Source organism: Lycorma delicatula, chromosome 1 (assembly GCF_047948215.1).
Source record: "Lycorma delicatula isolate Av1 chromosome 1, ASM4794821v1, whole genome shotgun sequence".
NCBI lineage: Eukaryota > Metazoa > Arthropoda > Insecta > Hemiptera > Fulgoridae > Lycorma > Lycorma delicatula.
Genome location: NC_134455.1, coordinates 288540102 through 288558645, shown reverse-complemented (window position 1 = coordinate 288558645; position 18544 = coordinate 288540102). Strand labels below are relative to the sequence as shown.

The 18544-nt window shown below is 30.6% G+C and overlaps 1 protein-coding gene across 1 annotated transcript in view; it reads right to left on the bottom strand.

Annotated features, from left to right (window-relative positions):
- Positions 1-7208, bottom strand: part of LOC142332633 (autophagy-related protein 16-1-like) — a 217375-nt gene extending 210167 nt beyond the window's left edge. Inside the window, exon 1 of the mRNA XM_075379236.1 lies at positions 7128-7208. The gene's annotated coding sequence lies outside the window, so the exon portion shown is untranslated. The remainder of the gene's footprint in view (positions 1-7127) is intronic.
- Between the last annotated feature and the right edge of the window lie 11336 nt (positions 7209-18544).

Sequence of the window (18544 nt, the reverse complement as noted above, 5' to 3'; positions counted from 1 at the left end):
AGGGAATATTCGGTTAGAGGTAAGGTGCGAGTATATTCGAGGGTTTTATAAGTTCCTACGACCTCTATGATGAGTGGATTAATTATAAATTTTCTTGAAAATCCAAATTCGTCTGATTTCATCTGCTATCGGCAGATAATTTCAACTTTTTCTTTAAATATTTTTTTCAATGTAATGGAAAATGTTTTATCTCACCACCGCATTCGAGTGTTAATGCTGTCTAGTCTGTTTATTATCATCGTAGTTAGTCATGATGTGTCCATAAATGTTTTGTACAGCGCCAATTCTATGATTAGCTTTGGAAGGTTGGATAATTAATAGTTTTAAAATTTAACTCTTGATTAATTTTTAATTAAATTAATCAATATAATTATTTTATTAATAATCGGTTTATTTTTTTTAAACATATAATAATAGTTTTTTTTAAATGGTTTTTCTGGAGTTTAAAGGAATCGGTATTTTTTTTGCCTGTTTGTGTAATTTAACCAGTTACAAGTAGATGATGATAGCTGCGATGCTGCTGCACCTGTCAATGTAATCTTTATCAGCAAGGCATCTAGATATGACGTCCTCAGCCGTCAATGAGAATAAAAAAAAAATAATAATAATTTGATATTCATCAAATTCTTAAACTATTTCCTTTAGGATACATAATACTCGTTGATCTCGGCTTGCAATATCTGATCCTCGACGGCAATGACAGCAGTCAAATAAAATTTTGGAGTCCAATTTTCGGCTGCAACCGTAAAAACGTGTTACGTGTTCTAGTATATTTGTAAGTGAAGACCTGTGTTGGAAAGTCTTCCGTGCAATAATTTACTTCTCTCTCACTACCTTTTTTCATCATTATTTGGCTCTACCGCGGGCTCTTAGTGTTTTTGAATGCAGTATACTCTTGGTCAATTGCATGTACTTCGTTACGTACAGGACTACCGTGTTTATTACAGAAGTATTGTTGTTCTGGAATTATAGAGATCACTGATATCAACAAAACTCTTCCTCATAACTGTCCTGATAGCGTCATTCCAGCAAATACCTTTCAAACGGTTTACAGTATTTAATCTTAAGTGCCTATATAATAAGATTAAAGTTATCTAGGTTTGTGTCAGTCCAGCATACAATAAAAAATAAGAAAGAAAATACTGTAACTGCGTCTGTTATTGATGTAGCTGAGATCTTGGAGCCGAGTTTTTTTTGGAAAATTTCAACAAATTTGTTTGTAAACGTTTCTTTCAGATGTCTTTTAACTTTCATCGTCTGAACCATCAAACCTTTCATCAAACCATATAGCGAGAACTTATACTATGTTCTCGCTATATGGTTTGATGTTTCCATTATCAGACCGTATTCCCTTCTCTATTTGTAACGTTTTACGTTTATCTCAACCGAAGATCGCGTGATTGTCACTATCGGTTGATACGTTGAAGTTTACAAGCCGGTGAATTCAGCATTCGGTCGATCCACACAACTATAAATCATCCACATAGAAGATGTAGTTTACTGCGCGAAATATAGTTTTGGTCTCTTCAAGCAGGAATGCGAATTTGTTGTCATTTAAGGTACTTGACAGAAGGTCGAAATGGAAACGCAATCAACATCACTGAAGGAATCTTTGGAATACGTCCCTTTTTATTTCATCTAATTTTTCTATTAGTGAATCGGTAATGTAATTAATTTTTTTTTCAAAGAAATAATGGTTTTTTTTTAAAAAAGCAAGTTCGATGACCGAATTTTGCAGATCTTTAAGTGTGCCGAGAGCTTAGTGGTACCAAATCGAAACCGTTTCTTGTAATAATAAGTCGCAAGTTCTTATTTAGCGTTTTTAATTAAAATAGCTTTATGATTAGCTGTTTTTTTTTTCATTTTTTACAGTTTTTCTCACATCCATTTATTCTTCTCTTATAGCGTTACTTTAAGATTGATTTACATATAAATAATGTTGTATGATAAATTTACAGTGTGTTTTATCAGTTTTATATCAATAATGATAAATACAAATATGTTTAATATAGAATAAAAACTTTTTTATCTACTATGGCCGCACTAATTTGAATAATATTGATAGGCATGTTGTAGGAGAACAGTGGACTGGATTTTCAGTGTTCTGATTTTTTGGTAACGATTACGATAACATTGAAGAACCTATGATATTGGAGTTAATGAACGATAAAGTTACTTCATTTTGCTTGAATGAAGTGAAAATTTTTATCGGTATTTTATGGGTTACGTCTGCTTCATGTAAATACCGAAGCTTAAACTAGCCGATCCTCCGTGTTATTAAACCGAAATAGGGAACGATGTTGTTATTAGAACAAGGAGAATCTTATTTTTAACGGTTCTAATCCAGTAGCGGATAACAAAATGGGTATGCGTCTAATTTATAAGGACAGTAAATTTTCTGATACAAAGCTGTAATAACACAAAAATTTCAGTCGATAACATACCACCCTATATTATTTAATGAATGTTTTCAAGAAAAATAAATAATAATGCACAATATCTGATGGTAAATAATTTGACCGGCATTACTGAAGGTTATTTAAAAAGAATGACCATCAACCGAATTTAATAATCTCGATTTTGAACTCACGAGCCGTACAGAACTAGTAATAACGACGCTAACGGTCACAAGGGTCCGTTATTACGTTATTATTACCATTATTTTATTCATACATATCGCTAACATTAACGAAAATATATGAACGTATTTTTAAATACGAAATGAAAAAACCCAATTCTACTTCATAATGCAGGTTGCAGTTAATAAGATATTTATATTACAATAAAATAACATAATGTTAAAATATTTTGAATTCATATCAAACCTAATCGCTTTAAACTACTTCAGTGCATATAATCGAACAGCCTACTTGGCAAAGTACAAGTCTAATTACATTAAAAAAAGTCGACAAAACAAAGCGCTTTATACGAATCAGTAGGCCACTTAACTGCAAAAATCAGAACTAATAATTTCAACATGACAATACATCACTCCGGTTCGGATGAGAAACTTATTCTCTGTATGACACTGAAATATTAGCTCCGATGTACAGTGCCCATATGTAGTCTATAGAATTCCTGTATCGTAAAAATCTTTCAAGTGACTAGCAAAACACGACACAGCCGACATCCAACGTCGTTATATGTAATAATACTAGCCGTTGTAACGAGCATTTTATCCCTTTCTTATTTTATTCTTTGTTAATTTCTGTAGAATTTAACCGCTTTCGAAAATCAAAGGATTTCTGTAAATTTTATCATAAACTGGTACTGTAGACATAAAAATTTAGCTTTTAATTGAGAAGAAAAAAATATATTTATTAAAATAATCCAGTACTACGGTTTCCTTTTAGGTAGATTTCATAAGAAAGCTACCTGTTGTAATGGGTACCATGATTGGACTTCCGGAAAATTTCGACATATCTTTCCGTTTCACATCCCCCAGACCCCAAAACCAGCTGAAAGGTTTATATATACATTTATACATATATATATATATATATATATATATATATATATATATATATATATTTCACTTTCTTGTGGACACGATAACTGCCGTAATTTTGCGCCATTACTTTCAAATTGTTCCTTAAAAATAACTCGTCCCAAAATCTCGGTCGAATTCGTTAACGGCCAAAATCGGATCATCATGGGGGATGGAAATGGGGGGGCTTTTTCGAAAATCAAAATATCGCTATAACTTTCTTATTAAATAACATAACGAATTTGTTTAAAGTTCTTACTATTCTTTGGATAAGGGCCTAAAACATACGTAAGGAAAGGTTTTTGATATCACCAACCACTGGCTCAGGGGATGGAAAAAATTGGGTTTTGAAGACAAAAAATCATACCTTTCTTAACAGACACAGTATCGAATCGGTTTAAAGTGGTCGTTAGTCCTCTAAACATTACCTAAAACTTTCGTCTAGAACAATTTTTCATTATATGACCAACCCTTACGGCAAGGTATGACCAAAATTTTGCTAGAGTTGTAAGACGGGGCTTGTCGTATGCTAAACATGTGAAACGTTTTTGCAACCATTGTCGGATTGAGTAAATTTGAAGTTTTTCTTAACTTTAAGGTGGAAATCTTTTTTATCCCCTACTTAGCACCAGTGAAATTTACCTCCACCTGCCGGGAATACCGTTAAATATTACTTCAGAGGATGAGATGAATGACAATTTTTGAAGCGTGTAAAATGCTATGCCTGACCGGGATTCAGACCCAGGACATCCGGATGAAAGGCCGAAACGCTACCACTCGCGCTATGGAGGCCGGCACGGATTCTTATTCAGAAATTTTATCTTATAATAGTCTTGAAAACTAATTGATAAACCTACTACATATGATATTTACAATAATTCCTACTCGTGCATTTTTTAGAAGTAGGAATGGTTTATTATGCACGATAGAAATTTTTGATAGAGATATTACTGAACATAATTTAATTATATCCAAAATTTTGGTAAATCAGTCGCATAAATAAAGTGTATACATATAGAAATAAAACTGATTTAAGCAAAGCATATGAATATTGTAGTCATGAAGGTCGAGAAAGGGGATAATATAAGCAAGCAGATGTACCGCTGACATATATATTGCATTTACAAGAAATACGTTAGATTCTTATATAGTTACTGAATAAATAATACTGCAGTAAACAGACTAAAGAATTACTGCCCAAGAAACCATGGATCTCCGTAACTCTTTTTTAAAGTATTGTGAAAAAAGTGAGTTTTAAAAAAGTTAAAAAAACAACCCGTAATGTAAAGATCGTTAAAAAATTCATCTAGCTATTAACAGCTTATGTAAACTAAGGAATCAAATTATTTAAATCTTCTCCATGAGTATGATAATAGCGCTGCTGGTCGATGAAAAATTAAAATAACTTTCCATAGATTGGATTGTCTTTGTATTAACACACGATGCCTGCGGCATCAAAATAAGCGTCGGCTGATCTTAATGAAATTTACTCTTTTTTTCAGAATCATAGATAGAGAACATTCTGATGTGGATTCTGAGAGCAGTTTTGATAATTATAGTCCTTTTTTCCCCGAGAACCTTTCGGGCTGATTCCGTGACTACTGCAGCCGTAACGGAAATTGAGATTGCCCGTGACATAAGTGAATTAAAAATAAATAAAGCTACAGGTTATGAAAGAATTTTTGCGAAAAATATTTAAACTATCTGGAAATAAATTATATCACTATATGTATAATAAATTTTAGTACAGAAAATAAATATTTCCCAGATACAATTAAATTTGTGTTATGCTTACAAAAAAAAAAATCGAGATATCAGTAACATAAATCTCCCAGTTTTTTTGTCATTGAGAAATGCATAAAATTAAAATTATTATTCTTTCTTAATACCAACCTTTTTTTACTGGTCAGAAGTACAGGTTTGAGTCTGGAGATCTATCGAGGATGCTCTTTTTAGAATTTTCAACGTTTATTTATAAGATTGATACAAAATTGTTGGAGAAATGTTCGTTAATATAATGAGGGGTTTGATACAGTCGAACATTATAACGTACTTCAATATCTATTTGATGCAGGAATAAGAGGAATTGCTCATGGGTGGTAATTATCTGTATGAAAGGACTCAAGAGGGTGAAAGTTCGCTAAGTGTCAGTCGGTTTATGCCTGTGGCTTGTGGGGTCCGTAACTCACAGGGGTTGGTATAGAAAGCGATAATTTTCAACTTATGTTAATGATTTGGGGCAGGGAAATTTTAAGACATCCTAATGACACTTGGAGACAAAATCGCATTATGATATGAAGCCGCTCGGTTAATTACCTAATGACAAACGGAAAAAGAGTAGATAAATTTAAATTCTGATTTATTACAAATTGTGTGATTTTAAGTAGCAAGACGAATTTATTACATTTAATCGAAGAAAGCAAATAAAACCTTTATATTACAGCTGCCGTAATTGTATTCTGAAAAAATCAGGTTTTTAAATATTTGTATAAACATAGAACAAATTTGAACTACTAAATACTTATGTTTATCTGTACACAAATAGATCAGAAACTAACCTATATCGGTTATATTTAAAACAAAAAAATTCATACTTTAAAAATGTAAAATTATTTTATTATTTGCGTTTTTAGTATCCATCTCCGTTTTAAAACTATTTTATTCCGGTTTAGTTAATTCCATTCTTCAGTACGGAATGAAACGTACAAATTTCTGCTGCAGAAATTTGTAAGTTTAATCAAGTAAATAAGTATGTAAATTAAAATATACAATTAATATATTAACTATATTAATAAATACATATATTTTTTTTGTAAATTTTTATTTACTCTTACTTTAACGTTAAATATTTTAAGAAATTAATAGAAATACTACTAGAATACACAATTTTTAAAAATAATATAATAATTAAAAATCTTTTGAAATTAGTGAATAGATGTAAAAGACAATTACTTCAATATTTTACGTTATTCATTTCTGTCAGATTAATCTTCTAATGAAATAAAACGTGCAGGACTACTTTAATGCGTGTCAATTTTACGTACAGTATTCATTTACTCAGTAATAATGGGCGTAATAATACACAATTAGATAATTATAGAGGGCTCAAGGTTTAAAAAACGTTTATCGTATAGTTAACCGAATAATTTTTGCATATTTACCAAAAGGAAGGGGACTGTGTTTAGGAACCACGACCGACTTAAACAAAATTAAATATAAAGGTAGGTCATCGGTGGACAATTTTAACATAAGTTTGATGAGAAGGTCCAATAACGGTTAGTCTTCGTTCTAGTCGGTGCAATCTGTAAAGCTATACTAACACTATATTGAACTTTGGAAGTTCGTGGAGGCGGGTGATCGTCGACTGGTTTCTCTTATCTCGCGCTCCGTCACTCGATGATGAGTTCTGCCGAGCTCTAGGTCCAAGGGTCAACCTGTCCCACACGAACTGACGTTGAGTCACCCAAAACTATCGTAAAATCAACGACTACAACAGATGTATACAATTACAGTGTTTATAAACAACAGCGAACGATATTAATTTCACGTAATAACCGAGCATACTGCAGTTTACCTAATTATAACGAAAACGTATTTAAATTGTATCAGATAAAGTAAATAATCTACTAAAATAATTTACCTTACACAGTCGCAACAGACCGGCACAAATACGAGTAAATCGCTTACATAATACGCACACAATAATTCAGGAGGAATTAATGGGAGGTCATTGTTCAAACATTTTTAGATTACAGTTCCACATGAGATTAATTTTGGTACAATGTCCACGCATAAACTCTTAAAATATGGTATTACATAGACATATTAACCACAGTTCTGTATTATCTTAAGGGTCACTGACTGCGATTAAAACTATAACAATTTTAAAATTCACAGTAAAATATGATTAAAATAACCTGGTTCATACGCAAATAACTCCTGAATATTTTCCTTTTAATCGGAAAGTAGTACAATGTTCATTGACTCTTTATTTTTCTTGTAAAATATGATGAAATTGTAAAATAATATTACGCAAATTATAAGAATTTTATTTACGTTTTAATTGATCATCGTAAAACTTTTGATTAGATCACCCTCTCTAATGAAAACTAATGAAATATTTTTTGTTAGACGATCGAAGTAAAAAAGACTTATTCCGAAATGAGAATTTAATTTGAAACCACGAAAAACGTTTAACAAGTATCCTAATTCTTTAGTAAAAGCTATATTTATAAATATAATAACTAATGAATATTGTGTTATTATACAGAAGAAGCTTTGAGGAGGACACTTAAGTAATTTATCTACGTCATCTAAATTAAAAGTCTATACTTTCCACAACGAAAGCAGAGCTTGTGTTTTAAACACTTAAATTGTAATCGTAAAAATTGAAACTTGTTTGTTTTAATACCTGATTTTTTTATAAAGCAATAAAAAATTTATAAAAAGTTATTTGAAAATGTTAAATAGCTGAGTATTAATACAAAAAAAAACTTGTAATCTATTTTTTAATTTTCTTATCAATTTTTTCAAAAAAATCGTTTTCAAGATTGTGTACCAGATGTAATTTTTAATATAAAAAATTTCTCTTCGGAGGATACATTTTTGAATACATTTGTAGCATCTCAAGAGAGTCCTAGCTTTCTACAAAAAACGTTCAGGAGTACAAAAAAAAAATACATTTCCGTTCCCTATACTGTTCGAGACGTATCTCAAATTCTGGTCTCTTAATAGAGATATTAATCCAAAACAGAAAATTACGAGTTAATAAAACTGTTAAAGATAGATTAAGATAACCTGAAATCGAGATATTAAATAGAATTTCACTTTGCTAATGATCAATTTCAGTCAAATGAACGAAAAAGTTGATTTTTCCGTCAAATAAAAAAGGTGTGAAAATCTATTTTGATGAACCGGGTTCGTTTTAAATTTTAAATAATACTTCTTTTCACAAAAAACTGTTTTAGATTGCTGTTCTTTATAACATGTATAACTTACAGATCATATTAACTACGTTAAATTATAACCGTTCTTTTTTATTCACAAGCGTTTATTATTATTATTATTATTATTATTATTATTATTACGGAGAAACAACAAGAGCTGAGTAACCATCTCTAAAGTAATAATAATATCTACTCTAACAAAAAAAAATTACCACAAGGGTTATGGAATGACATCCTGCAACCTCCAGTTTCATAACTCAGAATGGGAGAAACTCGATTCAGAACTTCAACTTCACGAAATATATCTCCGACATAAGTTAAATATATATTATAGAATGATTAAATTTGAGAATAAGTCGATTTTCTAATCCATCAGTAAAATTACTTTTCTTGTTGATCAACTTAACCGCATAAGGTGCAGTAAGTTTTTTTAAGAGCCGCTGAAATATTTAATCGGTTAGTGAGACCGTAATTTTATTAAGCCATTAATTGCGGTAACTACCGTATTCAGTCTAAATAAAAAATAGAAGTAAAAACACAACGGATTACCGTTTTCCGGGTTAAGTGAGGAGCATGACAGGTGTAACAAGAGAATCGAAATCGACCGTCTAAGAAGAACGTGTCCGACCGGCGTACTGTTAGATAGCTGCTCAGAGGCATTCCACGCGTAAAAGAAAACATCAACAATAAAATGAACATCTTGAAATCAAAACTACTTCAATTATTGTATAATCCAGCGATCTGCCAAATCACCAAACAACAAACACGTGTGACCCACACGTGCGGCTAAAGGAAAAGCCAGTAACCTCTTGAACTATTTCATTAAAGGTATTGGGTACATAAGTTGCAAGTCGTTACATGAAATTAACTTAAATCTTTATTAGTAAAAAATACGACGTAACCAACAGCTATTGTTATGAAACACTGAAACGCATTATCTTCAAGAAAAAGTACATAACTCAATCGTAAGGATTCCCAGCTCGTAACCGACAATTCCAGTGTAACAACTTATTTTTTCAACTTTTTCCATCCGAGTATTTTATTTACGATTCTAGGAGAAAAAAATTTTAAAAACCTGTAAATGAGCGTCGTTCAACTATCTCCCCCTAACCCGTGTATAAGGACTGAACTAATAACTTTTAACAATTATTTTTCTGTAAGTTTTAAGACAATTCTATAACACCTACGCAAAATGTTTTGGAATAACTGAGATACTAACAAGAACAGCATTTTCAATATAACGGAACTTTGCCTTCAAAAAAAGAAACAAAAAACAACTAGAACAATCAAATACGATCGTAACTAAAATTACCATATTAAAACAATTAAAACATTTGTTGAGCTCATGTGATGAACAACTTTTAATATAGTTATTTATTTCAGCAAGAAATATTTAAACTCCTATATATCACCATTCACTACGTATGTATATCACTATCACTACATATTTATACAATTTGAAAGCATTCAGTTCAAATATATCTGTTTTTCTTACTCTGAAAGCATGCTTAATTTTTAAAATTACTCCTACGAAAAGCCGAACCGTGTAGACGCTGGCATTCCCCCTCCCAAGAAAAAAGGAGTGAATAAATTTTATAAGTTGTTTTCTATGAACAATACAAAGGATTAATAAATAGAACTTTCCAGAACAATAATAATTCGTAATCATACAAAACAAAACAGTTAATTAACATACAGTTATACGAATGGATTCATTGTTGATTTTACTTTTTTTATACAAGTAAAGCTAAAAAATACAGAACTACTCAGTAACGTCAAGAAACACTGATGTTAGAATGCTACGTGAGTTTAAAGTAGCGAGCTATTCAAAACATTAACGGGATATACTTAATAACTAAACAATGAACTAATCTTCCGACGATCAGGCTGAAAACGTAAGCATCAACACAACAGAATGTAACCGAGACCTTACACAGAACTACAAATAATAGAATATCATTTGGTCCGTTGATAACGACGGTTTGATGAAGCACGTGCACACACAAGTCTGCACTCTGCACTGTTGTTACTACAAGGTCAGGAAACATTAACCGTAATTTATAATAAAATACCCTCTTAAATAAAACAACTAAGTTTTGCTAGTGTAAACTGTAATAACAAAACGGGTGACAAGTAACAAATCGTTGATGTTTATATTCTGAATAAATTAGTAACTGTTAAAAATGGATACTATAAAGCGATTTTTATTTGAAAAAATATCTGCATAAAATTTTTTAACATTTTTTTTAATAAGAGAAGATAATGTATAAATTAAAATAACACGAATTGTTTGTTTTGGTAAACCGTTGGCGAAGTACGATTAATAACTAATATATGAATAGCAGTACTGAGAAATTTAATAAACATATTGGTGGAAATGCAAATAGAACATTAGAAATCTGTTACTGAAACATGCCTATAATTTAAAATTCATTCGGTTTATTATTATTCACACATTACTCATTCCCATTATTATTACGTAAGAAATTTACGCTTATTTTGCACACAGAAAGGGATATTCTGCAGCTACAGTAAATGTAGTTTTTTTTTTTTGTGGACGAAAAACGCAAGTAAGTTAGTGTCTACAGCAGTTTTTTGTAAGTGAAACATATGAAAAGTAATTCCATAATAAGAGACAATAGACAGAACTATTCTCCCCCTCCAGTGATAGGAATAGTTTTCACCAAAAGCTATACCAGACGGCGTATAGCTGTGCACATTGCGTGCGAGAGATATAGATTGATAGGACGGGTGGAACAGTTAGATAGTCATTCCTTTAGGAAAACATCTCGTATAGCTCCGTCCGTATACTTACATAGTAAGCAGTAGACATTTTCTGGAGATAAGATATTTTCAGGATAGTTAACAAGCGCGGTAATCCAGCCGTCAACTAATGTGCACAACAATATGCCGCCCGCTATATCCTACGAAGAACAAAATAAAGGTGTCACTTATGACGAAGCTTGTTCTTGAGAATCTACAGAAAACTTTCAGTACGACTATAATCGCATGATTCTTAACAGTAATTCAGTGTTTCATGAATTAAGAAATGTTATCCTTAACATTTGAATACAGTTTCTTTTTATTTAAGTTCTTTACTTTTTGGATTACACTGATCGGATTAACGAAAATGATGGTCACTTACATAACAGAGTAAAAAACTTCAATTTTTTATTTAATAACAACAAAATAGGAAGCATTTATTAGATTTTTATAGAAGCAAAGACATTTTACATGCTTTTAAGATGTTTTCAAGTTGCTAATCGCACGTAATCATCCAACTGTGCATGCAGAAGAAGTTCTTTTTCACCGATTGCATTATAATTAAAATAATAAGAGCCGCGCTTTCAGATCATAAATAAACAGTATACATAAACAGTACATGATAAAAAAGGAAAGATATATTTGGATAAAATACGAAGACAGTCCGTGGAAAATTAAAACTTTTTGATAAATGAAATCAAGTATTTTAAATGAAGGAAAATTAAACGTGTTTCAAAATTTTTCATAGAAATCACCAATTAATACAATGTAACCTGTGTACACGATCATCAAAATTTACTTGAATAAACGACAGATGCAAACAATTACAAAAACAAACTACCTTTTTTTATGTTATTGATATATTAAACTAATACTCTGTAAATATTCACACACCATCACCACCACCACCACCACCACGATTACTAAAATTTTAAAAAAAATCATAAGTATAAGATCTCAAATAAATAAGAACGAATAAATAAGATCTGTGAACCTCACAACATAGCTTAAAAAAAATTAGTTTTCTAATCACTACGTAGTTAGTAAATTAAAGAAAACTTCAATAATTATTAGCTACACAAACGGCAGTTTCAAACGATATATTTTTCAATATTACCTCTTCATCATCATCATCATTATTATTATTATCCACCCTACGCCATGTTTTCAAAATTACTTTAACAAACAGTGACTGAGATCAAACTGCTAACGACATCATAACAAGAAATGAATAGCCTTCAGTAAAGCTATAATTAATGAAAATTAATTTAATTTTGAAAATACTAAAGAGTTCTGCTTGAATGTCTGCAAGTAATCGTTGACGAGTTTACTATGTAAACTGATCGTTAATATTGATAAAATGCTTGTGAAAAAGTCCCGTAATATAAATCAAATCTTATATTAATAAAAACAATGTTTTCTATTGTAAAAAAAAAATAATTTACACAAATACTCGTTTGGTATGCCCTAGCAATCGAGAAACGCTCACTTCATACACTCTGTTAAAGGGCATTGAAAATAGTTACCAACAAAAGACTTTGAAATTTATTTAACCTTCCAACATCATACAACTTTGATCTGAAAAGAAAACGAATTCAAAACAATCTAATCTTTTGTATCTAACCGTCATCACTAACTAGCTGAGCTATTGGTGTACCCATTTCATACGCTCCCAAATTCTTAGCATATTAGGGAAGGTTCGTAAGGAACTAGTGGATATAACATATTTATGAAGACCTTTGTAATCTTATACGAATTACGTACGTAAGTTTTACACAATAAATATCGCCTAAGTTTTAAGTAACAGTATAATACATCACATTTAATGATGAAATGCATAATAAGCAAGCCATTATTAATGATAATTAGTAGCGTTTTAATTCAGTTAATTAAATCTATACTCCCACGTTTTCCTCACTATTATTTTCCAAGTTACCAAAACGTTTTGCCGGATACAGTTTATTATTTGATCACGAAACTTAAATATGTTTAAAATTTTAACAACTTTAAGACAAAATATGCTTAACTCCAAAGAATAATAGAGTGTGTATGATCAGATTTCACGTTCTTAAACATTTCGGTTTTGGTAAACGAAATAAAAAAAAACACAAATAGAAAATACTTGAAACATTGAATGGGTTTAAAAATTACAATGTATGAGTGTTAACGCGCTCGCTTAATGATATATACATTTTGTTACATCTGTACCATTACTCTTGTTATACACAATTCAGGAAGCGAAAATGGACATCAGCAGGTGATAGTCAAATTAAATATAAAATACGTGATTATCAGATAGAAATAATGAAGAAAAATTATAGGTGTCTAGAAAAATTATACGCGTTTCAAAACTGTACATAGAAACCACCTACGAATACGACGTAATAACCTATCTTGAATGTTACTTAACTAAGCGGGAACGCGAAATAAATTTGATATTAAATAAGTTCAGATTTTAAAATGACCTCCTAATATGAAAATGTCTTTTTATGGTTGCTGCATCTACTACGATCCAACAAAAATATATTTACCAAAGTTTGAGAAAAATTTCAAAAACATTTAAACTTAAAAAGTAATTATTATACTTATGTGTTCGTGTTCAAGCCCGTGGATTTCCTATGTACATTATTATTGCATTAATCATATTTTTTTATTTGACTAATAAAAAAATGCGAGTTTGAGTACTAATTTTTTCTAAATGTAATAGAATATATATATAATTTTTTTTTACACATTATATAATAAACCTCTTCTTTAATTATTATTTTCTACTCATTAAACAGGCAAGTTTCTTGCTGTTGCATTTTTAAAAAAAACACATAAATTTTTACGCCTTTTTTTAATATCTGCTATCTACCAGCTAAAGATTTATTCTTTCCAAAACATTAAATAGAAAAACTTGAATTTTAATGAGATGTTCATGTTTTAATATACCTAAAACACATATATTTTTGAATTTCTTTATCATGGAGCGAAAAAATAGTAAGCACCAAAAAGTTGAAAAAAAAGTTTCTTTAAAAAAGATATAAAACCCACATATCTTGTCTATTAGATGAGTTGTTAAATACATAACTAAAAAAAAAGGCTTTAATATAGTAAATTATATATATATTTTTTTTAAACTGTTCTTTAATAAGATTATTTTTATCTGTTAATCACTTTTTTTATATTTAATTTGACTACCACCTGCTGATGTTCATTTTCGCTTCCTGAATTATATATTAACAAGAACAGTACAGATGTAACAAAATTTATACATCATTACGCGCCACGAACACAAACAATTTATTTTTAAACTCACTCAATGTTTCAAATATGTTCACGGTTGATTCTACTTTTTTTTCGATGCGTAAACATCATCGGAATACACAGATCAATTAATGTATAAAAAAGCACATATCTAGGAAAAATTATTTTTTTAAACCTAACAAACTACATCCTGTACGGTGTACAGACACTAGCTTTTTCTTTACTTTTTCCTGTTTAGCCTCTGGACGTAGATAATACTTCAGAGGATGAATGAGGATTATATGTATATGTAAATGTAGTCTTGTACAGTCTCAGTTCGACCATTCCTGAAATGTTTGTTAATTGAAACCCAACCACCAAAGAATGCTATTATTCAAATCTATTATTCAAATCCGATCTATTATTCAAATCCGTGTAAAAATAATTGACCTTACTAGGACTTGAACGCTGGAACTCTCGACCTCCAAAACAGCTGATTTGGGAAGACGCATTCACCACTAGACCAACCCGATAGGTTGTACAGACACTAGCTAAGAAAACGTTTCCGAACCTATGTTCACATGAATTTTCTTCTTTACTTTTACCAGTAGAACATACCGTAAAGTTTTTCACATTCTTTGTGAATTACTCAGTATGTATATATATATATATATATATCGAGAGTATTACGAAGTTCTCCCGAGGAAGTTAAACAGAATAAGTAATTCAGTGAACAATAACGGAAACGAGTAAAAATTACATATCCAATAATGTTTATTAATTACTAAACTTATTAACTGAGTATATTTGTCACATTATATTAAAACTTCCAACATACACATTTTATGATATAAGTATAAATATTTACAAATACACTTATATGTATATGAATTGGTATGCTGGTATAATAACGCTAGTCAACCCAAATCACACGACGCAAACCACTAAATCCGTCCATAAATTTAAAAAAATTTAAAACCTATAACCAACATTAAAAGAAAACCTTGAAACACGCCCGATTACAGAATCATACAGAAGCAAGGGACACTGTCCAGGCTCTGCGATTCGTAGGGAGAAATGGTGATACTCCCGCCACTATTGAGTTCCGTCAACACAAAATTTGCATCTAACGTTACACAACTTTTCTCACTGCAATTTGGGTGCTGATTTCAAATAGGCCATTGAAATTGTGTTACCAGGTAAAGATTTTTTTTTAAAGATTTTACCAGGTAATTTTTAAAGTTTTTTTGTTGTAATAAACTCATTTTGATCAACTACTAGTTACAATTAAGAACAGTTTTTTATCTATACTCTTAAACAATATACATGAAAGCATGTACATGCTTAATAAAGAAAAAAAATATATATATATATATATGCATAATGTATTATGAGAAGTAGACACGTATAGCCGAGCAGTTATAGCTAGTCGCTTGCGGAAGGAAGTAGATGTACAGCTGTAAGTAGACGACTAGAACTCCTTACTAGAACGACTCTGCTAAACAAACATATCTATATTACCATAAAGACATGTTTACTGGCGACTACAGAGCTTAAAATCTTATTCAGTCTAACTTCACTTGTCTATACTGAATGTTGTGTTTCACAGTGATTAGTATTTTGCTTCTGTAAAAGTTTGTGGACGTTCAAATCATACATACTTAATAATTCCTAATTTTTGTATTGTTCGTGGTAAATTTAAGTCTAAATCTCAAAGAAAGAGCATTTCCGCATTGATAGAAATATCTTATAAATTTTATTTTGATTGTGCACTCGAGGATCAAGATAAAATCTGGGCGCCTCATCTTATTTGCACATCGTGCTCATTAACTCTAACCATTCAACTGAATGGTTGACGAGGAAACGACGAGCCCATGCCATTTGCTGTACCGATGGTTTTGCGTGAACCTAAGGACCACTTCACCGACTGCTACTTTTGTATGAAAAACATATTTGGATTTTCATTCAAAAATAGTAAGTTCATGAAATATGCAAATTTATCCTCAGCTCTAAAGCCGGTACCACACGGAGAGAGTTACCTGTAGAACACCTGTACTGAGGACACCTGTAAGAGAGAAGTTATCTGTAGTTACCTGTAAACGGAATTTAGTTGGTTTAAATAAATTTCAAATGAATACACATAAATATATATATATATATTTTTTTAAAGTATCGATTTACAGTGATTATTCATTTACTGGTAAATAAATCGTATGTATCCAAAAAAGTGACATATTACACAAATTCTGATTACAGTTTTGTACGAATCACCATGTATGATTCCAGATACACGAAAAAACCTTTTTTTTGTTATTTTTTGTAATTGTAAGTCATTTGATTGGTCTGATAATCTTCTCCAATATTTTTATTTTACTATTTCAAGCTCAAAATGTTTTGTACAGCCTACGTTTTCCAATACCCGTTTAGTTTTAGTAGACTTCTCTTTCCTTAAAACGTAACCGTCTAGACTTCATTGTACGTCAAAATTAACGATTCTAATATTTTAGGCTTCATTTTTGAGAGGTCTGATTCAAAATTCTCTCATTAGATCGTTATAAAACTACACGTTCCTTTAAAACCTTGAAAAGCAACAACATTTTCAACACTCTATTCTATTTCAATATTTGAAACCATACGTTTTATTTGAAACATATTTTCAAATAACGCAAAATACTAATATTATTAATTAAATAAATTAATAGATAAATTAAATATATAAAACCCATGTTCTATCTGAAACGATATTTTTATTTGTTTCACCACACTTCAGTGCTTCTATTCTCTTCCTGTCTGTACTTCCTGTTTTTCTTATTTCGCTGCCATACGTCCTATATTTAATATCAGTACTTTTAAGAATTTCTTCCTAATTCTTAAATCGTCAAATACTTAATAATTCTTAAACCGTTTTCATATTTTTTTAATTCAAATTTGCTTATAAAATTCTTATCTATTTTCATACCAAATTTTCCTCTCGGTAATGAAATCGTGTCGTTCATAATTTCTTCAAATAAAAAAAACCAACGGAAAAAACACTAAAAGGATGTAAAGATTAAATAGTTGTATACGGTTATTTCCATATTTTTACAAAGAATTCATTGAATTTCCGTTACTTAGGATATAATCTCTAACATTTCTATTCTATTTAACCAAGATTCATCTAAGGCATTCGTTCTCAAAGTGGACAATAACTCCCCCTTGTGGGTGCTGGATGCCTTCTGGGGGGCGGTAGAAGGCCCACAGAAAATTGGTGGCGTTCAGGCATTCTAGGAAGGCGATGGGTGACTAAAAAAAAAATGGCAAAAATTATGTTTTCTTGATATTTCAAACTAAATAATGTAAAGTAAAATGTAAGTTTCAACTCACAAATAGCATATGCGACGTTTAAAAACAATAACTGCAATTGTTGTTTTTAAGAGCGCATCTTAAAATCAGCAGTTGCAATTATTATTTTTAACATAAGGTAAGTTAAAAAATTTAAACTTAGAAAATGTTAAAATTTGCGCTAAAAAATGTTGCGCTAGAAAACGTTTCATTCTCATCGCGGGCGGTGGGCGAATAAGTTTGAGAATCAATAATCTAAGGGGTAACTCACACCTTTTAGGAAACCATAAATATATTACTGTTAACAGTAATTTTGTGGTAAAAGTAGTTTTGTGGTAATTTTTTTTATGGTAAAAGTTTTGTAACGACTTTTTCGAAATTAATAGTAGTGTTCATCTTTCACATCACTTTGTCTCCTAATAAATTTACACATCAATTTGTCTCCCCGGTTTTCTAAATTATATAAAAGACCAGTAACTACAAAATGTCATATTATAAGTAAAAGCTTATTAGTTGAATCCCAAGTTTTAATTGAAAATCATTTGAAATCTCGTAACAGTACTTGACGATCCGAAAACTTAATGTAATATGTGTATTATTGTTTCAATCTTTAAGCCACTATTAGATAGATTTCATACGAAAGCTACCTATTGTAATGGGTATCATGATTCGACTTCCGGAAAATTTCGACATATCTTCGTGTTTCAGATCCCCCAGACTCCAAAAACTACCGTCAGCTCAAACGTTTATATATTCATTTATATACAGAGTGTTTCTAAAATGGTTGGCTGGTTATACT